Genomic DNA, 26,221 nt, shown 5'->3' with positions numbered 1-26,221 from the left:
TCTATTTTGACCCCAGACAATCGAGAGCTAAAGCTGGGGAGGCAGGAAATTACAAACATCTCTGCGGGTGGAAATCTATAGAAGTTTCTCCTACTTCAAAGGAGCACTAGGTATAAATATTGGACTTCAGACCCCAACAATTCAGATCACGTCTGAACCTGTAGACTCTCCCAGGAAAAAGGACTGGCCAGATGTAAAGTCTGCCCTACTGACCTGCTTTGCAGCCCAAGGACTGCTCTGTTGCCCAAGGACGTCTGTTTCTGCATCAGGATTCTTCTGCCATGAGTTGCTGTGCTGAAACCAGTCTACCTATTTGTCATAGGACTCAAATATCTCCAAGGGTCAGCCAGCTGACCTCCTGTTCTCAAGCCACAGGGATACAGCAGGCTTCCCTGTGCCATGCATCTTCAACACAGGATTGTGAATCCCCTCAACAGCTCCCCAAGCTTGATCCAGCTCAACGCATCGTGACGCCGACAATCGGCCCAGTGCCCTTGTTGCTCCAATGCCAGACCGCACATTGCCTTGGCAGCTCCGCCAGCCTGACACAACTTTACGCCGACAAGCGGCCCAGTTGGAAGCAGTGCTTTGTACCTAAACACAAGTCCTTGCAAGCCCCAGCGACTTCACCAGTACCAGCCCAGGGTGAGACACCTTGACTTCAGTGCTAGGGGTGGGCAGAAGTTTTAATTCCACTGGCAGAATTAGAGGAATTTTCTCATACCATGGTACTTTTGTAACTTGGAATTACTAATAAATTCCTCCACTTTGCCGGTGGAATTAATCAAAGAGGGTAATTCTAAGATTTGTGGATGGCCGCACCACACTTGCTCACAATAAATTTCAACATTCTCTGGCAGGTTTTATACCCACCCTCCCTGCCTTCTGATTGGTAGATTAGCTGTATGACAACTTCACCATCCATTTGCACCAGCTGTCCATTTCAGAACAACCCTGAATTGAGGTATCTCTGGATTAGGTATGGTCCTGCGGCGTCTGTTTAGAAAACAGACTAGCCAAGCCGAGCCGGGAGTTAGAATTATGAGTATCAGGGGACAGGTCCGTAGTAGGTGATCACTGCCGCACAGGAAGAGGTGAGAGCTGTACAGAAGATACTGCGACTCTGGATAATTGTGTGGGTGCTAAGGTAGTCAGGTTCAATCACTCAATCAGGTGTCTTGTGAAGCACGACTACTCACCTGTAAGGGTCTCAAGGTGCTGGGGGTGTGTGACTGCTGATATGTCTCAGGCATTGTGGTGCAGTCGAAGAGCCAGATCTTGAGGTCCTTTCTGAGTTGAGGCAGTGATGGTGATTGCCTGAGGTGGAGAGGCAGGTGTTCCAGGTCATTGCTGCGAGGTAGGAGAAGGATTTTTTTCCGGCTGTGGTCTTGCGGATACGTGGGACGGTGGCGAAAGACAGTTGGGCAGAGCGGACGTCTCTCGTGAGTGCCTGGAATGCAAGGTGGTGGTAAAGGTACGCAGGTCCCGCATCATTTTGGGCTTTGTAGGCGTGTGTGAGGAGCTTGAAGGTGATTCTTTTGTTGACTGGGACCTTGTGGAGGTCTCTCAGATAGCTGGTGATGTGGCTGTGGTGGGGGATGTTGAGGATGAGTCTGATGGAGGTGTTATGAATGTTGTGCAGTTTCTTGAGGAGTTTCTGGGTGATGGCGGTGTAGAGTACATTGCTGTAGTTGAGTCTGCTGCTGATGAGTGCATGGGTGACTGTCTTTCTGAACTCAGTGGGGATCCACTTGCAGATCTTTCGGGCAAGCGTAGTGTGTGGAAGCAGGATGATGAGACAGCGTTGATCTAGCGGTTCATAGTGAGCGAGGAGTCCAGGGTGATGCTGAGGTTTCACGCGTGATCTGTGGGGGGTTACACATGCTGAGGGCCACCAGGAGTCATCCCAGGCAGAGGGGTGGACCCCAGGATGAGGACTTAGGTCTTCTTTGAGTTGAGCTTAAGGCACCTGTTCTCCATCCAGGTGGTGACAGCCTTCATCTCCTTGTGGAAGTTTTTCTTTGGGAATGTGGGTTCATTGGTGATCAGCTGGGTGTCATCAGCGTAGGAGACGATGTTGAGTCCATGGTTCCTGACGACAGCTGCATGCGGGGCCATAGAGATGTAGAAGAGAGTGGATTTCAGGGAGGAGCCCTGAGGTACTCCGTAGCTGATCTCTGTGGGTTCAGAGTGGAACAGTGGTAGTCTGACTCTCTGTGTTCGGCCGGTAAGGAAGGAGTCGATCCATTCCAGGGCTTTGTCGCGAATACTGACCTTGTGGTGTCTTGAGCATATGGTCTTGTGGGAAACAATATCGAAGGCGGCCAAGAGGTCCAGGAGGATGAGGGCTGCAGTTTTGCTTTGGTCTAGGAGGGTGCAGACATCGGCTGTGGCAGCAAGTACGGCAGTCTCAGTGCTGTGGTTGCTTCAGAAGCTGGATTGGGAGATGCCCAGGATGTTGGTCAACTCGAATTAACTCTGAAAGTTGGGTATTGATGGCCTTCTAAATGACTTTGGCTGGGAAGGGGAGCAGAGAGATAGGTCTGAAGTCTTGAAGTCTGTCGGGTCGGCAGAGGGTTTCTTCAGCAAGGGGTTGATCTCTGCGTGTTTCCAGTCTTCTGGGAAGATGGCGGAGTTGATGGAGCAGTTGATGGTGAGGAACAGTTAGGGGTGAGGGAGGTGCCAGTTCTGTTGAAGATGTGGTTCGGGCAGCGGTCTGAGGGTGCTCCAGATTGGATGCTCTTCATGATCTTCAGGGTGTTGTGTGAGGGGGTCAGGCTGAGCGGGTTCTGCTGGAGTCCGGTGTCGTTGGGTGTGGTGGTTGCAGGTGAGGTGAAAGGGTCTTGGGTATCGAGGCTGTTGAAGCTGTTGCATATTGCCTTTATCTTGCAGTGGAAGAAGGTGCAGGGGTTGTTGCAGAGGTCTTGGGAGGGTGGGATGTCTGCTGTCTGTACTGGGTTTGGCAAATTATTTTTCCACCGCAAAAAGTTCTATGCTATTGAGTGCATTGGCATTGATCCTTTCTTGTAGGGATGCTTTCTTTGTTATTCTAATGAGGTGGTGGTGTGCAGAGACATCGGTTTTGAAGGCTGAGTGGTCTTCCAGGGTCTTCCTGCTCCTCCATCTCTTCTCGAGCTGTCTACAGGAGCATCTGAACTCATGAAGGGTGAGAGAGAACCTTGGAGTGTCGTTTGCCTGATGGTTTCTTTAGGGGAGCCATGTGTCGGTGCAGTTGGAGATCCATGGATGGAGTTTGCGTGCAGAGGTACTCGTGTCTGTGGATGTCGGTGGTGGGGTTCTGCTGAGGGAGGTGATAAGCTGTTTTCTGCGACCTTGTTTCAACTTCTGCGAGGGTATCAGTGGGCATGGTGGTGTGTGGTGGGTTTGGTGAAGAGGACGCAGTGGTGGTCAGTCAAAAGGAGCTTGGAGGTGTTGCTGAAGGTGATGTTGTTGCTAGCAGAGAAGATGGGGTCTAGCGTGTATCCTGCTGAGTGGGATGGGAAGGTGACCAGTTGTTTGCTGCAGTGCCCTTATTCTCTGCCGACTCCAGGGCAGAGGCCGGTCACCACGGGAATGCTATCACATACCGGGACGCTTCTGAACCAAACATAGCCAGGTGCTGACAGGACTAAGCAATGCTGGACAGGGCTTGTGCCTTGTTTATGCCCTGCCCCGCAATCATGACAGGGGTAGAAAGGTTCACATTGTACTGTTCCATTGTCTCTTCTGTCTGACCAGCTCACTGCAGCCTCCTTCCCAAACCCTCATTCCTCCCGGACAGCCACTGCTGCTCCTGTGACACACAGACTCTCACTTCCGGCACTGGCTTGCTTTCCTTGACTGGTTGCCATGGGAGGCAATGTTACGGTCCAGTGTTGGTGAAGACAGAATTGGGGAATGGAGAAAAGTATGGAGTGTGCATTAAAAATATTAGGACTTATCCAGAACCTCGCAGACCTTTCCCCTGCTTATTATTTCTGTTTTCCACCTACATAGTGCCCTGAAACTAGGTGAGTCTTATTTTAATGCCAGACAAACCTCCTAAATAAACTGGTGCCCCTGTGATTCACATTGGCTGTGAACATACATGGATACAATAACATACACCTCACACTCTGAAATACAGCTGGGCACTCATAATACCTGCTGTGGCAGTGAAGTTGCCAAGTGTGTTTCACACCAGCACACATGTATCATTGCTGTGGCAACCTCTCTAGTGACAGTGCTGTCCCCATCAGGTAGTGCCTTCCTTCGAGATTCACAATGCACATTCCTGTACAGGGACTACAACTCGAATATTGAGCCAGTGTAGTGATAGAGATCAGGGTATCTAAAATATGCCCACTACCACGGATAGAGTAATCACACAGTTACACGCACATACATTCATCATACGCTAGGGCCCATTTCACTAAAATACGCTCAAATACTCTACCAGCAATAAACCTGTGGAAAGGAAACACCTAAACACCCTGCATCAATATCAGGTCGATCAGATCTGGTTTAGTGACTGTCCTAATCAATAACATAATCTACACAACATATACAATAATGATCAAAAATATAAACCCAATAATTGACAAGAAATAAAATTCAACACCATGTTTAAAATTATATTGCTTTATCTAAAATTAATCAAAGTAAAATCAATCAGAATAAATCATTTCTCATAGTTACCTATTCTAACTAAGTGTCAGAACAGGTCTGGACAAGACTCTCGGTAAAGTCTTTCAAGACGAAGTCCTCAGCACGATCCTCAGCAACGTAGCTTCACGCAGCAAAGGTAAAATGGCAAGTGGCAAAGCCCTCCCTAGGCTAACAATTTTATAGTAAAAATTACAATGGAAACACTCATCAAGTTTGCAAAATTCACTGAATCACTGAGCAGAGCGAGAAGGAAAGGATGCAACATTGCAACATTTGTGAACCTCCGCTCAGGAAAAATACACATAGCGAAGACTACGGAACAGGAACCAAGAAAATAAAACATGTATCACATTAAATCCGGCTTCTCCTCGGCCATCGAGCCACAGTTCAGAGTTTTCCTCTAAGGCTCCTTTGTCTTTCGAGATTGCCAAGGACACTTTCACTTTTCTTGGAGAACTCCCAAAAACTGCTGCTGTCCTCATGGAAAGTTTTATAGAAGGACCATGGTCAGTCAACTTCAAGACCATTTCCAGCAGGGGTCTCCCTCGTCACGTCTTTCACATATTCACTCGAGGCCAGGCTTCAAAATTCAGCCATCTTAATACAGCCTCCATAGGCCACAATAGACCATCTTTAATTAAAGAGACAAAATAAACGTTACTACAGCATAATGATTAAACAGTGTTAACCCCACTAATACCCTTATGCGTATGCATTTATCTAGCTTTGCAACATAAAAAAACATTAATTCAGACAGCGTTTTGTGCTCAAAATAAACAGCACACAGCAACGTTTAAACATGAAAACTTGCACATTATTTTTTAGAAAACAGAAACAGCACACACACGCTAACCCTCGTGTAACTTTCTCTTATGTTAAGACAAACGAATTGATTAATAGAAAACACACTTGCACAAGACAAATAATTAATTGTTATTTATTAATATTTAATAAAACGCATAGACATACTAGAGCTTCAAAAGCCCCTGAATTTTCTAAATGAAAACTCTGCTCCAGCAATCCCCCCTTTGGTGATTTTATCACCAAATAAACCCCCAAAAAAAAAAATTAGTGAAAATTTAGTCCCATTTTAGGAGAAATCAGAAATGTCTTTTCCCCTTACACAACATTAAACACCAGTCACTCTTTCATCATCTCTCTTTGTCTCCAAATAAACACTCTCCCTCAATTCTTCTAGTTCAATTTCTTGAGGTTCTCTTTTCAACTTCTTATTTTTCTTTTCCTTATTCAATTTCTTTTTCCCTCCCCTGTTTTTACAACACACACACACCAATCTTATTATTAATAAAGCCACAATTATACAAGACAAGGGAAACAATATTCTACCTATAATAGTACTACCTATCTTTGCAATAAAATCCTTAACAGCTATCATTTTATTAGCTATTTTAGTCCACAAACTCCCAGCTTCAAGTGGTACTAATTCTTCATGCAAATCAGTAATATTTCTGATATAGACCTTCAAGTCTTTACTTTCGTCAGGAATGTAAGTGCAACAATGTTGAACTTTCAATATTCCACAAACTCCACCCTCCTTGGCCAATAGAATATCAAGGGCAAGTCGATTTTGCATGGACATGGCACGTACGGCACTTAATTCCGTATTCACCAAAAGAAACCCTCCTGCGGTATTTGTCGATAAGCGATCAACCACTGTGGACAGTTTCCGAATTCCATAAGCATTTAAAGAAATTCCCACTGCTGGAATCAAAACCCCAAAAATATCACCCACAATTTCAGACCAAGTTTCTCTCTTAAAACGTGTTAATAAGTTAATATCTTCCACATCTCTTATTTTATCTGTATGAAAAATCTTAGGAAAAACCAGGCCCACATAACATGTGCCATACCAATGGTCCGGCAACTTGTAATAAGCCTTGTTCCCACAAACATAGTACACTCCTGGAAAAATTGTATCTTCTCCACCTCTGAAACCCCAACCTGTCGCAATGAAGTATGTATCATGGCACTCACTAGTTCCCACAAAATATGTATCATATTGGGATTTCCTTCTGGTAATACAAAGTTTACCCTTCTGCGGTGCATCTAGAGCTAAAGTTGGACTAGCCCCATTCTTCAACTCTTTTCCCATCTCAATGTCCCAAATTGTCTCACTCACTTCATATTTTCCCCCTTTTTCATGCATGTTCACTCTCCTCTCTTCTACCATATCCAGGAAAGCTCTCTCCTCTTCTTTCAAACTGCAAGTTAAATTATTCTTAAAAATGTAATCTAATGTTAATCCTTTTTCTTCAATAAAAATCTCACCAAAAGTGTTAGCTTCTTTAGCTGGATTCAGCTCTTTGTTCATTGGCAAGTGCCCAAAAATACTATCTCTGTTAGACATCTTATAATCTATTTTCCCTAACAAATAAAAAACACTACTTAAAATACTACAGGAAATACCATATGTAGCTGGTAAATGGTGATAAGTAACACCCTCTGAAACGGATGCAGGTAATTGCATACAGACGTAGCAATCCCTTACTTCCATTGTCTTCACATATTCATATAACAGTTTAGAAAAAACATTACTAGAAAAATTATTAATTGACCTATCTTTGTGTATGTAACTACTACTTCTAATTGGAACTACTTTTTGTGAATTCTTCTCTACATTTGTCACATTCTCTATATTCATTCCAAATTCTACTCTAAAAGTAACTAATAAAACTAAAACACCCCATAGAAGCATTAATAATCCAGTACAACAGCAGCACATTCTACACCACCTCTTAAAGAAGGCACATCTATTTCTATTATCCTCTATGTTAGCCATTTTAGTTTAGCCTGTACTACTCCACTACTGTTTGAACTTCTTCAATTCTTCAGCAATTCTTCAGCTTTCAGTTTATCCAAATGATCTCTTCGTTCACTTGATCCAAGTGAATCCTTCTTTCACTCAGTTTGGATACTTGTCATTCTTCACTTCAATTTCTTCAACATCAAATTGTATCAGATCTCCAACATCAAGATCCTCAGTACTCGACTCTTCTCCAATGTCAGTCAAGAGTACTTTCAAAATTTCACCAGTATCTTCCTCAACCACTTCTCTCAAGACCACTTCCGGATTATCTCGAGTCACTGTTTCTTCTTCTCCTCCTTCAGACAGTGCCACATAAGACCATTCCGGTGATCTGTACTTTTGGTTGGGTCTTCTTACTCTTTTTATTTCCACTGGTTCGTTTGACTCCTTTGATTCTTCTCCTTCAGCTTTTGAACTTTGACTCGAAACTTCATTCACTTGTTCAGCTTTCGATGAATTTGCTCTTATTACTCTGTATCTCAGCCTCTTAACTCTGTTGTTAGGCCAACGGTCTCCTCTTAACACCTTCTTCGGTTTTATTCCTTTATTACTCCTTTCTCCAATCCAAGTTCTCTTTCTCAGAACTCGACCCTCTGTTTGTTCATCCTCATCATCTGTTTCAAGTGCCTCTTGTTTCCGTTTTTCAGCAGCTTTCTTCTTCTCCACAGATTTTTTCACCACTGTTTGAGACTTCCCTACTCCTGTCCCTCCTCGGGTCTCCGACACGCAATCTTCTTGCTGTCTACTTGTCCCTTCACCTAGCTCCTCATGAATGTTCCCTACACCTCCTCGGGGGTCTTCCGCAATCTGTCCCTCTCTATCTTCTTCTGACCCTACTTCTTCAAGTATAATCTCAAGTGGTTCTTCAATCTCCTCCTCTTCTGATTCAGGAGTAGTCTCTGTGTGATTTTTTTTTTCTTTTCTTTTTCCTTCACTGCTGTTTGAAACTTCAGGCTCTCTTACAGAATCTGATCTCCTTTCTGATACTCGCAGTGGTTCATTCGAAGCTCTTCCTACTTCTTTCCCCACTGATTCTGTATCTTCATCATCACTGGAATCTGACTCTTCAAAATACTCTTTACCAGTCCCTTCTTTCGGATTTGGAACTCTCAGAGTATGACTTGCATGTACCCAGTGCTTCACTCCAGCACACTTTACTGCAGTCGTTGTAGTCAGAATGACTTGTCTTGGCCTTCCCCACCTTGGAATCAAGCAATTTCTTCTTCTGTGTACCTTAATCCTCACCCAGTCTCCTGGACTCAGATCATGGGCTTGCTTCTTCTCAAGTGTGGTAGCTTCTTCTCCAACCTGGTGAAACACAGAATGAACTGCGTCAGCCAGGCCTTTACAGTAATCCAAAATCATGTCATCAGTTATTGTCACCAACTTATTGACAGGCACGAATGCATGGCGCATAGCACGTCCCATGATTATTTCATGCGGGCTCAAACCAGTAGTTCTATCTGGAGTAGATCTCATTGTCATCAAAACTAAAGGCAAAACATCTGGCCATTTCATGCCAGTGGCTAAGCACATCTTTCCAATCCTATTCTTGATCGTGCCATTAATCTGCTCAACCACACCAGAAGCCTCTGGTCGGTATGCACAATGTAGCTTCTGCTGTATTTTCAATGCTTCACAAATCAAACCCATGAGCTCATTCTGAAAGTGTCTACCTCTATCAGACTCAACTGTTACTGGAAACCCGTACCTAGGAATCAACTCTCTCAACAGTAACTTTGCCACTGTCAATCCATCATTTCTTCTAGTCGGGTAAGCTTCCACCCACCTTGAAAACAAACAGACTACCACTAGAACATACCTCAGTCTGTTCACTTGGGGCATTTCAATGAAATCAATCTGCATTCTTGTAAAAGGACCTCCTTCTCTGCCTATTGTTCCCAGACTCACCACTGTCTTTTTCCCAGTGTTAAATTGCTGACAAACTAAACATCTCTGACAGATGCTCTCTGCAATTGTCCTGAACTTTGCATTGTACCAGGTCTGTTTAAACGACCTAACCATCGCGTCTCTCCCCAAATGTCCCTGGCCATGATACATCCTTGCCATTGACGACAAGATAGAGTTAGGCATCACTGGTCTGCCATCTCTGTAGACCCAAACATGGTCTGTTTCTCTTGGAGCACATCCTGCCTTAATCCAATCTTGTTTCTCTTCATCTCCTGCCTCATCTTGTAACTGTTTCACTTCATCCCAGGTCTCTAGGACATTAGTAAACATCACAGAAAGAAAAGACATTTCCCTTTCTCTTTCCCTGTTAATGGACTGATTTGTCTTGGCACAGTACTGCGCAACATCATTGGCGTACCTATTTCCAATCGTTATGAAATCCTCCCCCTGACCATGGGCAGCACACTTTACAACTGCTAACTCCTTAGGCAGCTGTATCGCCTCAAGCAATTTACCAATCATTTCAGCATTCTTTATTGGAGTTCCACTCGATGTCAAGAAACCTCTTTGTAGCCAAAGTTGGCCAAAATCATGCACCACTCCAAATCCATACTGACTATCAGTTAACACAGTCGTCCTCAAATCTTTCCCAATCTCACAAGCTTTGTCAATGCTATTAATTCAGCAACTTGCGCAGATTTCACTCCTTTCAATGGTGATGCTTCCATGACCTCTGAAACTTTGCACACCGCATATGCTGCACATAGCACACCATCATCATTCCTCAAGCATGATCCATCCACAAACAACACATGGTCATTTTCTGGTAAGGGAATATCCCTTATGTCTGGTCTTGGTTTTGTACAGTACTCAAGCACATCCAAACAATCATGATCATCTTCCATCTTTATACCCACATTTTCAATATTCGGCAAGAGTGTCGCTGGATTCACATTCACACATCTCTCAAGAGTCACATTTGATGCACCCAGTATCACTTTCTCATACTTAGTCAACCGACTATGTGACATGTACTGAGTTCTGCTTCTTGTCAAAAGAATTGCCACATTGTGAGGTACGAATACCCTTACAGGATATCCCATTATGATTCCCTCACTCTGTTCTAGGCTTCTGCATGTTGCAGCCACAGATTTCAGACAACCTGGTAAACCCACAGCTACAGGGTCAAGTGTTGATGAGAAGTACGCAATAGGCCTTCTCAATTGTCCATGTTTCTGGATTAACACTGAAAGTGCACATCCATTTCTCTCACTGCAGTACAGCTCGAATTCTTTCTCATAGTCAGGCATACCCAAAGCTGGAGCCTCACACATTCTACTTTTGAGCTCTTCAAATGCTGCCAATTGTTCTGCATCCAGATCTAATGGATCTGTCATTTCACTTTTTGTCAATTTAATCAGTGGCTTTGCTATCAAGGAAAAATTAATTATCCACTGACGACAATAACCCACCATACCCAGGAACATTCTCACTTCTCTCTGGGTTTTTGGAGCTTTCATTTCTCTGATTATTCTGATCCTGTCAGTAGTCACTTTTCTCAGACCTTTTTCAATATTGTGTCCAAGATAATGCACCTCTTTCTTACAAAATTGCAATTTGGCTGGAGATACCTTTAACCCTCCATCTGCCAGATGATTCAGTAAAGCTATGGTATCCACTTCACAAGCTTCACGTGTCTTTGATGCCACCAGTAGGTCATCAATGTACTGCACTAACACTGAATTTTCGGGCATAATCAAACTCTCCAACGATTTCTTCAATAACTGATTGAATATCGAAGGACTCTCTGTATACCCCTGTGGGATTCGACACCATGCTAAAATACGCTGGCCAAACCTAAATGCAAAAATCGGCTGGCTGTCATGATGCAATGGAATTGAAAAGAACGCATGACACAAATCAATCACTGTATACCACTCAGCATCATGTGGAATTTGATACAGAATCACTGATGGATTTGGCACAATAGGACAACATGCCACCACAATTTGATTAACTTTTCTCAGATCCTGTACGATCCTAAATTTGCCATTGGGCTTTTTCAGTCCCATTATCGGTGAATTACACGGACTACTCAGTAGTTCTCTCAGAACTCCCTGCTGAATCATTTTCTCAATTATAGGAGTTATCCCTTCAATTATTTCTGGTGTCATTTTGTACTGAGGAATGTTAGGATATGTAATTCCCTCTTTCACTGCAATTTTCACTGGATCTACATTATTCATCAATCCCACATCCTCTCCTGTAAAATCCCAAACTGCTCTTTTCACTGTGTCTCTCAGCTCTTGAGGCAAATCCTCCGGATTAAACACAGCAAATGCACCAATTAACTCACTTTCTCTATTTTCTAGAGTCATTCGGTAGAAAACATCATCATCTGGTGTTTCAAAAGCTATTCCATCCGGTGTACAAAAAATTGTGCAGTTCATCTTACACAATAAGTCCCTACCTAACAGGTTCACTGGACTCGTGTCACAGACAATAAATCTGTGCATGTCTGAAAATTTCCCTGTCTGTACTCTTACTGGTTCAGTAAGACGTGTTCTGATTTGTGTATTGGCTACACCAACTACTTGGATTGCTTCATCCGAGAGAGGAAGATTTTTAACATCTGTTGACCTGACAGTTGATCTTGTCGCACCTGTGTCTACCAAAAAAGTAACACTCTCCTCATTTATTTTCCCATCCACAAATGGTCCTGCCTGGTCTATTTCTAGAGTTGCACCAAGTATGCACTCTTCCTCCTCTCTTCGGCACCGTCAATAATCACCCTCAGACTCACTCCCTTCACTCTTTAACAAGTACTGCTGTACTTTGTTAGAACGTCTTGGTTTGTTTACCTGCTCATCATTGTAGAATGACGATTCCTGATTATACTTTTGTACCCCTCTATTCTGCGGCAAGGGCGGTTTTGGCTCTTGACTCTGCTGTCTCACAACTTTCTGTTGTTGCTGTTGATTATTCCCTTCATTCTGGTTCTGCACCTGTTGATTTAAAGGTTTACTCTCATTACTCACTAATGGTGGATTAGGACATTCAGATCTCCAATGTCCCAGCTGGCCACAGTTGTGACAAGGGAACTTTTTCTTCGCTTCTTCAAGACTTCCTTTCCCTTTTCCTACATATCTGGGTCTATTTCCTACATTATTTCCTGGATTATTCGCCTGTTCCACTAACTGTGCTTCCTGTCTTTCTGCAACTTTCACTTGTGCCCACATTGCTTTCTCTTTCAGCTTTCTTTGTTTTGCTTCAATTTCATCACTGAAGTATTTTGCATGTCTCAGGATCTCATCTACTTTTTTACTCTGCCAATCCACTGTGTGCTCACGAATTCTCTCACCAATTTCAGGTCTTAGACCATATACAAATCTGTATACAAAGTGACTCAAATCTTTATCACCCAGGTGTTCGTCTCCACTGAATTGTTTAAAAGCCAGTATCAGCCTCTCGTAAAAAGCATGAACTGATTCTTTTGCTTCCTGTTGTGTTCGATCTATCTTAACCCAGTCTGTTTCTTTTGGAGGAACTTTACTCTTCAGGTATACCATCACCTGATCATACTTCCTCATTACTTCTGGATCTGGTGCCCCTGTTCTTGGATCTCTTGGATACTCCTCAGTAGGCCAACTCACAACTATTTTACACTCAGTCCACAAGTCTGCTGGAACAATTATATCAAACAGACTATTCAGGTCAACCCACAGCACTTTTGACAATTTCACAAACCTATCTACCTGCCTATACCACTCGACGGGCTTTTCTCTCAATCGAGGGAAATCATTCGTAAATGATAAAATATCCTGTCTGGTCCATGGAACATGTACATATCCTCCTCCAGGTATTTCTCTCATAGGATAATTATCCACTGTTTTCTCCTTTTCTCTTACTGGAAATGCTGAATAAGTTGTTCTATCTACAGATTCCTCTCTTTTCTTATACCACCTATCCTTCCACTTTTCAACATCACCCCATCTTCGCAGTAATGCCACCATTTCTTTAATCTGTCCTGTTCTACCAGAAACATTCAAATTTTCAATGTCCTTCTCTGTAAAGTCCATCCTGTAAGTTCTCTGTAAAGCTTTTACTTTATCTATGTCAACTCCTTGTTCATTTGCTATTGCTCTTAACCTATCATGTGTATTCCTTGCTCTCCAGGTAACACTTTTGCACATAAACAACAGCTCACCATCATGATGACTCTTCAGGATTTCTACTGGAACTGTTCCTGTCACAAGTTCTTCTAATTCTATACGTAACCTGGCCACATCAATAACTTGTGAATCCTTATCCTTTTTCTGAAGAACCTTCATCCAGTCATTCAAATCATCAACTGTTATTTCAGCAGTTTTTCTCACTGGAACCACTCTCTTCTGCGGTTCTAAAATTGGCATCCCTGAACAACCAGGTTCACTAGTATCCAATAGTTCACTACATGTGTCATGTCTTGTTTGTCTCAGGTCACTTCTTTCTGCTCTTTTATCTGAATCTCCTGAAGGACCAACTGAATTTGTCAAATTATTCCCAACATATGGAATCACTAGTCCATTCTCACCTGCTCTCTGTTTGTCAAACACAGGCATAACTGGACCTATTGTTACAGGCACCGTAACAGCTTCCAGATTCTTCGTTAACTCCCTAATTTTCTCAGTCAGTTCTGTTGTCGTTTTTGCTAATTTTCTGGCATTTTCCTCACTACTTCGATTCTCTCTCTCCCTGAAAGAACTACTACTTCTTGATTCAGGTGTCACTTTTTCTTTCTCAATAATACAGACTGTATCTCTTATCGGAGAAACAACTGGTGTACTCTCATCTGGTTCTGGTCTATATGGAGGTGGTCTCTTGTAAATCATGTCATTTAAGACCTCATCATGATACTCATTAATTCCAACTGCTCCCTCTTCAATTGTTCTCATAGGATATAATCCCTCTGACATATTAACATCTCGCCATCTTTTCATCCGATCATGATGTGTTTCACGATCATGTCTCCTCCCAAACATGTTCCTGTAATACCCTCCAGATCTTTGCTTTTCTCGCTCATGAACTTCCTCTTCCCATTCCACTAAAGCCTCGAACTGTGTAGGTCTCGGCTTCGGGTCCAGACGTACCATCTTTTCCCGTAAATTTCTCAACACGGCCAAATTAAATGAACCATGTTCTGGAAATGCTAGAACACCATCTTCTTTAGTATACCTAACCCAATTCTGCAACCATATACAGGTATGTAATCCATATTTCGCAACCATGAAGGATGCAGGTGTTTTCGCTGGAGGTAGCAACTCACCCTCTCTCGTTTTAACCTCTTTATCCTTGGTAAACCACCTTTTAACTTTCCCAAAGAACGTTTTTTTCTTTTTCTCCTCTTGATAATACATTTTAGCGCTTACTAAAATTCTCTACTCTCTCCGTATTATAAATATACAATACGAGCTTTTCAACCAATAGCAGCGCGACTCACACTAACGCACCAATCCTGGAGCGTTTACGTCACTAAACAGCTCTTCCAATCCCTGCGCGACTCACACTAACGCACCAATCCTAGCGCAAACACTATTCTGATCTGCCATCCAATCAGAGCGCGGTCTTTCTGACGTCAACAGTCGCTGCAGTTTGTCTCTGTCTTCTGTCACTCGTCTACCCCTCCTTTACAAAATCTTTTCAGTAGACTTCGTGTCAAAATTTCTACAAAATCTATTAGTTACAACATAAAAACATCTCCATTGTCTGCTTCGCTAACCACAGAATAGTAAAAGACAGTCTATTTTTCAAGAGTCAACAAACTTTCATACATCTCATAACTGTTTCCTCTAGGACTTATCCAAAGAGTCTTACAATCAATAAATGTATATACATTCACGCACATTCATGCAAGAAAAAAAATATAGTACATGCACACAGAATCCTGTTTCCCGAGAACAGCGCACAATCTGCTCCACTACAGAATTATAACACACATTAACTAACTAAGCAACTTCGCCCAGTTCCTCAAACAAGCTCAGAGAATACCTATTACTCTTCCCGCGATAAGCTTTAACGGAAATCCTTACGGATCCCTGGGACTTAAGACCAGAGTTTCAAAGATAACCTTCACTACGATACACACTCCTTACATACCAGAAATATCTAATAGTAACATACGACGATGTCACTGATTCCGAACCCAGACAATGTGAACGCGCAACTTCAATTGTCACACGTTATTCCTTACAATCCCGTCTTTCCCGAGAGCAGCATATACTTCCCTCTGCCCTTCTACGGAACTGCTACAACAGCTTCCAAGTTCCAGAAGCACTACATATAACTCAACATGACGACTTCAACATATAATATTAGTACATATACCAATATCGACAAAATAAAATCAATAATCAATAAGCTAATGTACAAGCAATCTTATCAGATCAAGACAACCATCTTAAATCATCCTCTGCTACCAGGAAATTGATAGAGATCAGGGTAACTAAAATATGCCCACTACCACGGATAGAGTAATCACACAGTTACACGCACATACATTCATCATACGCTAGGGCCCATTTCACTAACATACGCTCAAATACTCTACCAGCAATAAACCTGTGGAAAGGAAACACCTAAACACCCTGCATCAATATCAGGTCGATCAGATCTGGTTTAGTGACTGTCCTAATCAATAACATAATCTACACAACATATACAATAATGATCAAAAATATAAACCCAATAATTGACAAGAAATAAAATTCAACACCATGTTTAAAATTATATTGCTTTATCTAAAATTAATCAAAGTAAAATCAATCAGAATAAATCATTTCTCATAGTTACCTATTCTAACTAAGTGTCAGAACAGGTCAGGACAAGACTCTCGGTAAAGTCTTTCAAGACGAAGTCCTCAGCACGATCCTCAGCAACGTAGCTTCACGCAGCAAAGGTAAAATGGCAAGTGGCAAAGCCCTCCCTAGGCTAACAATTTTATAGTAAAAATTACAATGGAAACACTCATCAAGTTTGCAAAATTCACTGAATCACTGAGCAGAGCGAGAAGGAAAGGATGCAACATTGCAACATTTGTGAACCTCCGCTCAGGAAAAATACACATAGCGAAGACTACGGAACAGGAACCAAGAAAATAAAACATGTATCACATTAAATCCGGCTTCTCCTCGGCCATCGAGCCACAGTTCAGAGTTTTCCTCTAAGGCTCCTTTGTCTTTCGAGATTGCCAAGGACACTTTCACTTTTCTTGGAGAACTCCCAAAAACTGCTGCTGTCCTCATAGAAAGTTTTATAGAAGGACCATGGTCAGTCAACTTCAAGACCATTTCCAGCAGGGGTCTCCCTCGTCACGTCTTTCACATATTCACTCGAGGCCAGGCTTCAAAATTCAGCCATCTTAATACAGCCTCCATAGGCCACAATAGACCATCTTTAATTAAAGAGACAAAATAAACGTTACTACAGCATAATGATTAAACAGTGTTAACCCCACTAATACCCTTATGTGTATGCATTTATCTAGCTTTGCAACATAAAAAAACATTAATTCAGACAGCGTTTTGTGCTCAAAATAAATAGCACACAGCAACGTTTAAACATGAAAACTTGCACATTATTTTTTAGAAAACAGAAACAGCACACACACGCTAACCCTCGTGTAACTTTCTCTTATGTTAAGACAAACGAATTGATTAATAGAAAACACACTTGCACAAGACAAATAATTAATTGTTATTTATTAATATTTAATAAAACGCATAGACATACTAGAGCTTCAAAAGCCCCTGAATTTTCTAAATGAAAACTCTGCTCCAGCAGTAGCAAACCCAAATGCACTTTTTCACCATCAACTTCCGCTACCCCACTGTAATGATGTATTTTGAAATGCTAAGATGAAGAATTGTACCTCATTGATGTAACGAGATGTATGTTATATCTGACATTTAGTCACAGAAAACTAATAAAGTCACATCCAACAAAAAGAAACTTCCGCTACCCCCTAAAGTGAAATGTTGAGTCAGGGCAAGTGGTGAGGCTGCCCCTCCATTAAATAGAAGGCCCCTCCTGGACAATTTGTAGCTTTTCTTTCTTTGCTGGAAATCTGTTAAAGGCATGTCCCTACCTTAAGCATGTTTATTTCTATTGCTAGGATATAGCGCAAGCAAGCTTCAACTGCTATATCCCAGCGCTTCAGCCAGAAATATGTAGTTAACGTAAAAAGGGGTGGGCCGGGGGTGATAGACGCACACTTGTGACAGGGCAAGCTGGCACACAGTAAGATTGCTGTACGGTAGCACTAACCCTTTTTTGAAATATTTGTAAAGTAGGAAGGATGTGAGAATGTTCTGAAGTCTCTGTAAGCCAGCACTTACCCTGGGATGTAGAGCGGGTTTGGGGTCATCAGCATGGGGCTGATCTTGGGGGAAAATTCAGTGGCCAGGCTGCTGCCGGGGCAGATGTCCTCACCCCTCTCTCCTTCTCCTGCCCTCCCTACCTCTCCAGACTCCCTGTGTTGAGCCTTGGCAGGAAGAGGTCTGTTGCTAGTGCACCCAGAACCATTACACAGTTTTTGTTTGCACAGACATGAGATCCAGTTCCAGGACTGGAGGGGAGGAGCCTCACCTCTCAGGGTGGAGTCTCGGGGACAGGCCTGCACACGGAGTATCGTAGGGTCCTCACGCGGCCACCACGAACACCCAAGCCCCTCATGTTGTCTGGATTGCTGTAGAAGGACATATTTCAATGGTTTCGCATCAGAAGCTTGGGAGGCGGCTCTGAAAGGGGCTCAGGTTTCCAATCAGAAGCAATGGAAATAACAATGAGCAAGATCTTTCGGCAACAAAGGGGTCATTTCTGCAGCCGCTCAGTAGCTAGCATTACTAAATCTGTCTCACAGTTCTTTTCCATCAAATCCTAAATATGGCAGATGTCACTGCTTAACAAATTGACAGTAGGGGAGTAGCATTCTAATAATAACTCCACAGAATCTCACAGAGTTTTTATGTAACTCCGTGGAATTTCACGGAGTAAAACTCAATAAGTTCTTCCCACCCTTACTCAGTGCCGACGCATCGCTATGAAAGTCTTCGTAAGCCCCAGCAGCTTACTTGATGACGACGCAGAACCTCACATCACAAGCTCCTGCGATCTCCGCTGATTTCGCTCTGTAATGCATCTTAATTCAGGACCACATATTGCAAGCTCCCCATGGACGATTTCTCGATGTCAGCAAGCACAACTGAATGCAAGCACTTCGCACCTCTCTGCAACCAGGGTTTAAGGTACTCTTGTTCAGCCGGCCTGACTGGGACCATGTAGCTGTCCCGCCCTCCATCGAGGTTGGACTGAACTTGTAACTTTGTCCTGATCGGGCGTGACTAGTGAACCACAGTTGGCACTTTGTGCTTTTTGACTCCATACTCACTGAAATATTTCAAACTGTATATCTCTGGTTCTACTGATTGGATTGTTAGCATTTTTACCTTATTTTATTTATTGGAACTTACTCTAGTTTTTTAATTTGGTGTGAGATTTTTCTTGAGTTGTGTTTTGACTGTATTACTGTTTGAAGTGCTGCATAAATACTTTATACATTGCATCTGAATTAAGCTGACTGCTCTGTTCCAAGCTACCAGACGGTTGAGAACAGATTAATTTGGGGTTTGCTTGGGAGTTCAACCTGACAAGAATTGTGGTTGCTCCTTGTGCAGGGTTTCACCTGCCCCTCAACTTGTAACCCAATTTCCAACATATACAAAAATGTGATGGATAATATGCTTAAATTAATCTCTGGCGCTTGCTCAGGCCGCATCCCAGTCCGTCTTTATTTTGCACACCATTTCAATTCAGTTTGGCATGTGACAAGAATCTGTCTGAGGTAATTCAATCATCCCGCCCATCATTTTGCTCTACACATAGCCAGTTATATGGCAGGTGGTCAGTCCGTGAGACTTTCTGCATATGATCCAAATGCCTCCAGCCAAAATCGTGTTTGAAAGCTGATTGTAAGTAAGAGTTGCAAAGTCGTTCAATACCACGGGTTAGACCTTCAGTTACTGTTAGTTGTCTGCCAATAAGACTTTGCAAACAGTTTTTTCTAAGCCCAGAGCCTAAAAAAATATAAAAGCACAAAAAACATCATGCAAAGTGATATTAGCTTAAAGGCCAGTGTGGGCTGAAAATATCACTACACGTTGGTTTGTTTGGTAGTAATGAGTCGTAAATGGATGGTTGGGTTGAGAGCCTATTAAATCACATACAGCCTCATGCATCAAGCCAAAATCCAGTCGGTAAAATACCGATTAGCTAATAGCTCCCGGTATTGAGTTAAAAATACCCAATCCCAATGCATCAACCCGAATACTAAAATCGCTATTTAAGGAATCCTTAAATAGCGATTCCTTAAATTGCGATTGCATTTAAGGAATCCCAAATTGAGATTCCGATTCCTTAAATGCAATGCATGAAAGTCAAAAAATTAGCGAATTCGCTAATAGGGGGAGCAAATTACCATGAAGATGAACTGCATGGTAATTTGCTAAAAGTTTGAAAAATGCACTTTTGTGCATTTTTCAAAGTTTCATGTTGCGCACACACATGCCCTTAGAGCATGTGTGTGTGCAACATATGTGCACATATCAATTTCAGGGGTGCAATAGGGTGTCATTTTGACACCCTTGCACCCTTGAAATTGCATGAGCAATTTGCGAGAACCTACTGGTACTCGCTATTTGCTCATGCAATCTCCGATTCATTCCTATGGGCCTGGAGGCCCATAGGAATGATTGGGATGGCATTCCTTAATTACTACTCGCAATTTGCTAGTAGCAATTAAGGAAAGTTAAGGAATCGCTATTTGAATAGCGATTCCTACATGCATAGCCTTTTGCTATTCCTTATTAGCGATTCCTTATTTTTCGCTAATAAGGAATCGCAAATGCCAATGTTGATGCATATGCCCCATTGATAGTATTAGATCTTGTTTATGTCATATAAAAAGCATTGACCAGGAATAGATGGAACATAGCTTTCTATGAGCCTCGCATTTTCTCACAAACAACCAGAGCCACTGAACACTGACTGTCCATGTTAAACCAGAACTGGAGATGGGTGATGGTCTTCCCACTTGTGTCTTAAGGGCTTCAGGTGTGCATTTTTCTGACATGCTTTTTACTCTCAGACAGCTACAATCTCTCCTGCTTTACCTGTCCTAGCTAAGTTGGCAGGTGCACATGAAGTGGTAATGTTTCTAGTTTCCAATGCGATTAAAAGTTTGAAGGAGAGAGATGCTTGTAAGGTGAGAAAGGAAGGACAGGAGTAGAATGAAACATGGAAAGAAAGAGGAGGATAGAAGTGAAATGGTGATTAAGATGGAGGCCATGGTAGGAGTCAGAAAATGGGAGAGCAGAAGATAGAAGAATGAGAAGAAAAAGAACGGTTATAAACATGGATGACAAAGAAGGTACATTGATTATAGGACTTTGAAGGCCGGGACTTTGCCGGGTATAGAGCACTGGAAGAAAGTGAGGAGAGCAAGTAAATAGAAATGTGAAGATGGATGGTGAACGATAAAGATGGAAGTAAGTACGAGGGGTTAAGAAGGTTTACGGTATAGTGAGAAGGGAGAAAAAGAAAATAGTCATAGGAGGTGTTATGGTTAGAGAAAGGAAGATGAGAAGGATGGCAAAGCAGAAGCAAGGACGAGTTTGGAAAGATGTGAAAAAGTCTGAAAAATGAAAATGTGCTCTAAAAGGCCCTATTTTTCGACTTTTTCTAAATTTTCTTATATGGACAACTCTCCTAACCAATCAATCAATTAATCAATCACGTGTTTGTTAAGCGCTACTACTCACCCGTGAGGGTCTCAAGGCACTGGGGAAGGGAGGTTTCACAGGGTCCAGTCCATAAAGGAGGGGGTCTGTCGAAGAGCCAGGTTTTGAGGTTTCTTGTGAAGATGGGGAGAGATGTTGTCTGTCTGAGGTGGAGCGGCAGGGCCTTCCAGGCTCTGGCCGCGAGGAAGGAGAAGGAGCGGCCACCTGATCTGGTCTTTCTGGTGCGGTGGACCACGGCGTAGGAGAGCTGGGCTGATCATAGGGTCATTTGAGGTGCGTGGAATTTGAGTCAGCTGTTCAGGTATGCTGGTCTGGTGTCGTGGAGGGCCTTGTGAGCATGAGTGAGCATCTTGAAGGTGACTCTAGCTTCGATGGGGAGCCAGTAGAGTGTGCACAGGTGCTAACCGCCTTTGTAATGGTCAGAGTCGATCGGTGCATCACTTGCTCTGCAGATAGATTGTGGGGTCTTGTTTGGCAATACTTTTCAAGAATCCTATTAGTTCCCAATCTGGCCCTCTCTCTTTGCTGTGGATTGCATGCATAATGCGCCCAAGTTTATCCTGCGCAGGTTAAGGTTGGCAACGATTTTCCTGGCATTTTTCTGATTAATATTTTGGGAAATATAATAAACCTTGCTACTTCAACCATAATCATGTCTTTGTCTATGTGTGGAAATAATGCCCGGGAGTGTCTGCGGGACGTCAGTGGTGTCCTTCCTAAGGTGTGGCGGCATGATGTCAATGGTACCTATGCCAAGGGGTGACTGCATAAAGTCACTTATACCCATGATAAGGGATGGCTGATGGACGTTAATGGTACCCATGCTGAGGTTTGGCTTTGGGATTGCAGTGGCACACATTTTAAGCGGTAGCTGCGGATTGTCAATGGTACCCATGCTCAGAAGTGACTTAATGGTATTCAAGCTAAGAGGTACAGATGAACCTAAATCAGAATAGGCAGCTCACAGATTCAAGCTGCCCGGTCAAAAGTATGTATGTCCTAGATAGATAGATAGATTTCATTGCACAATTACTTAAAATCATTGCAATTCTTACAACAAGATGTTAAAATCGATTTTCATTCTCTATTAAAAATATAGTACAAAGTATGTATGTCCTACGTAAATACTGAAGTGCTTTGAAACACGCCTAATGTGTATCATTCGATATAAAGTGCATTAAAAGAGTCGTCGTGAGACTGTCAGTGAAATCAGCTGCAGTGAACAATTTGGAAAAGGTAAAGGTGGAGAAGCAGTGTGTCTTTGCTTACTGAAGGGTTGCTGAATCTACTCTTACCCTATTAATGGATAACACCGATGGTTTCGCTTCAGAGGTCTGTTGAAGTACCTGCTGTGTGTGGTTCGGGTAGGATGGGTCCAGTGTTGACCAGCTTGCAGTGAAACATTTAAAGATGCAAATACCTTAACCTGCGGCTACAGACTCACTGGTCCAAGTTTTAAGAGTCGTGTTTTTTTCCGACCTCAGGAAGGTGAAAGCATTTTTTGTTCTTAAGCCCTGCGGCTTAATTTCTTGTATAATGAACTTAAGAAAAGTTACTTTATTTACTTGCGTGGAATAGCTGTTTTAAAGGTCGTCGTAGTAGTGCAATATATAAATTTCATTTAAAGCACTGTAAAGATCAGGTGGAAAATGTGCAGATAATGCTAAAATTGAGAGCATTTTTATCCATTGTGCATTATGAAGCAACAAAATTGCCCAAAGAAATATCATATGAGGTTTCAATTTCAATTGATTTTCAATGGTCAAATCTATTTGTTTTTTCTATTGGCATCTAATGGTCTAAACTATCGATGTCTGGTAGATTCCAGTCACCGTCTCATGCTTGCATAAATACTTCCCCTCCCTTTACTACTCAGAAAAATGTTTGTGGTAAATAGATCATGGTTGCAACTGACAGACTGATAAAAAAAGGCACAGATATTTGTAAGCGTTTCAACAGATTTCACTCATTTTTGCAATTGAAAGAAAAAATTAGAGTGAAAACTTGGGGCCTGATGTATGCAATGTTTTTTTCCCATTCTTTGTCTATGGGGAAATGTGTTAGGGGCATATTATCAAGCACGGCGTTAAAATTATTGCCGCTTTAGCGGCAGAAAACTGCCGCTAAAGCGGTGGTAATGGGCTTGATAATATGCCGCAGAGAATTCCAATAGAAGCCCGTGTTGACCCCAGAACATGGGCTTCTATGGGAATTCTCAAGGGCATATTATCAAGCCCATTATCGCCGCTTTAGTGGCAGTTTTCTGCCGCTAAAGCGGCGATAATTTTAACGCCGTTTCTTGATAATATGCCCCCTAGTTCTTATGGGCCTTAGACTGATAATAAGGTAGTACGGTAACTCCAATTTGGATGTAAATATGAGAGAACAGTCTAAGAAGGATTATGACCGGTGCAGGAACACCACCCTCCTGAGTTGTTTTCCTTAAGTAGCTTTAGCCAATAAACCCCTAGAGAAAAGTTTGCAGTGAAAAATGTCTGCAATCAGTAGAAAACCTGTGGAAATTGTACAAACGCATTGAAACTCTGCATGCCACTAGAATTTCGCTCTAGGAGAAACAATTGCAGCAGTATCGGTGTTTCCTCAGGGGTAATTCCAAGTAGTTTTTACCCGCAAACCTCTAATGAAACCTTCAGAAGTAGAGTAGGTATAATCAGTCCAACAAAACTCCTGATTGGTCAACATAATTCAGTAATTTTGTACACGCAGTTGTAATGGATATGTATATCCGGTAGTAGGTGCACTCATGTCTTAGGTTCCTGAAAGTTAATTCCCACAAACTATTTAGCGTCAGTTAATGATAAAGCAGTTAGAAAAAGATCAAAATGGGGGGCGTGGTTGCGGGACAGACTCTGAAATGAGGTGGCATTCTCCTCAGCCCGACCAGGGCTGAGGCCTTGATGTTTTCGAAGCGTCAAGCACTCTGGGAATGGCTGGACTGAGTTTTGCAAGAGAATGAGCTCCTTTGGGGCTCATACTGGCATTGAGAAGTTCTGAGGTGACTGGAATCCGTTGGGCCCTGCGACGCCTTAAATGCCTCGGACCTCGCGAGACCAGAGAGCCTCGTTTATCGCCTTAGTGCGGGTTTTCTAGTGTTCACGCATGACGGAATTGAAGCGACAGCGCCTCCCTCTCTGCCGGTGTTCCTGAATGGATAGGAGGCTGAAAGACTGCTGCGACGTATGTCATAAACCAATGTAAGACTGTCCTGTATATTTTCTAAGTGCCCCATTGAACGAGAAAATGCATAAAATACTCTGAGATGACTGGCGAAAAACCCGCTCTATGCGCTTACAGAAGATGTTTATCACTCTAGTGTGGTAAAAATGGGCCAGAGACGACTAACACTCCTGTTGATACTGCTGTGCATACTATAATTGAGTAGTCTAAAAAATGAAAGTTTCTGCATACTGCTGATTTGGGGCCGACCTGGATGGAACTTTACGCTGACCCGTGCTGGTGAAAAGGTTACCCGAGATTGCTGAGGAACTGCTGAGTCCCGGAACTTCTAGGAGAGATTGATCCCCACATGATTCAGGATTCCCACCCTTCGCGTCCATAGGCGTTCTCCCTACAGTCTGATTGAGGCAGAAGTAGGGCATCGGTGTTCCTTTAATGTCTACAGTGAAGTGCAATGGGCCATATCCTGCAAATATCTTTCATCCCTGTGGAGGTGGTGGTATCCTGTGGTGTTTCTCGTAACGTCGGTACCTGCCACCCTAGAGGGCTTCAACCCTCAAAAGATCCGGGGACTTCGCTCTTTGTATCTGGTTGCTCTACTAGGCACGCAAGTGGGGAAAAAGTGTCATCGCCTGTGATACTGCAGCTATATTCAGTCTATTGAATTGCCAGGTATCACAGTCAGTACCTATATTGCAAAAGTGTTATCAAGAACACGCCCTTTTCCCTCAACCTCCACAGAGGATGATGCTTACAATGACAGTCTTCAAGATATGAGTCTAGAGCAACCAAGGTGAATGTAGATCACAAGAACTATGGATATAAAATTTGGTGGCTAGGTGTATCAATTCAACGGGCTACTCCCACCCTAATTAACGGAATGGTCGAGCTGGAAGGTTGATATCCGTACAGACTTATCCAAGGAAACTAGAAACCATGAGCAGAATAGCTCAAGTACAAGATACATACTGCTACTAATAATCCTACATCAAAATATCCTAGACCATAGACAAATGTCCAACAATAAACAGGGGAACAATCCATCCAAACAACTTCTCTTTGCAGAAGTACTTAAACAATCACATAATATGCCAACGAAAGGTTCCACCCCTCCTGCATGTGGTTCATCCCAGGTGACCTCAAGCCCAGCAAAAGGCAAGACCATGGATCGCATTCTGCAAGAAATTTCGACGATCAGCCGTCGTTTGGAAGAAATGGACACTAATATATCTTCTCTTACAGCGGACGCTAAGTCAATTAGGACAGACATTGTAGGATTCCTCAATAGAGCAGAGGGGCTGGACCAATGACTAACAGTAGTAGAGAATCGACTTGACTCAGTCCAAAATAAAGATCAAGAACTCTTACTCCTCCTCCGCAAGCTGGTCGATTTGGAAGATCGTAGCAGAAGAGATAATGTTCGTTTCTTTGGATTCCCAGAAAAAATTGAATGCTAGAATATTCTTATGTGATATTCTTCCAAAACTGGCTGGCATTACCTTTGATCCATCACTTGAAATTCAATGAGCGCATCGTATTGGTCCTCCACGTAAAGACATTGACAATCGCCCAAGACCTCTCATTGCCTGTTTTTGAAAAACGAACAAGCGAGACAGCTGTTGATGGGAGCCCGTGCACAAGGCTCATACATATATGATACATATATGATGATCATGAAATCCACGTGGCAGCCAGAGAAGCCAATGATAGAAGTAAAGCACTCCTCTCCTTGAGACCCCAACTGCGAAAAATGGACATCAAATATGGTTTATTTGAACCAGCCCGTTTCCGCATTACCAAAAATGGA

This window comes from Triturus cristatus, chromosome 1_2, assembly GCF_964204655.1.
Source record: "Triturus cristatus chromosome 1_2, aTriCri1.1, whole genome shotgun sequence".
Lineage (NCBI taxonomy): Eukaryota > Metazoa > Chordata > Amphibia > Caudata > Salamandridae > Triturus > Triturus cristatus.
Note: the sequence above shows the minus strand (reverse complement) of the source record.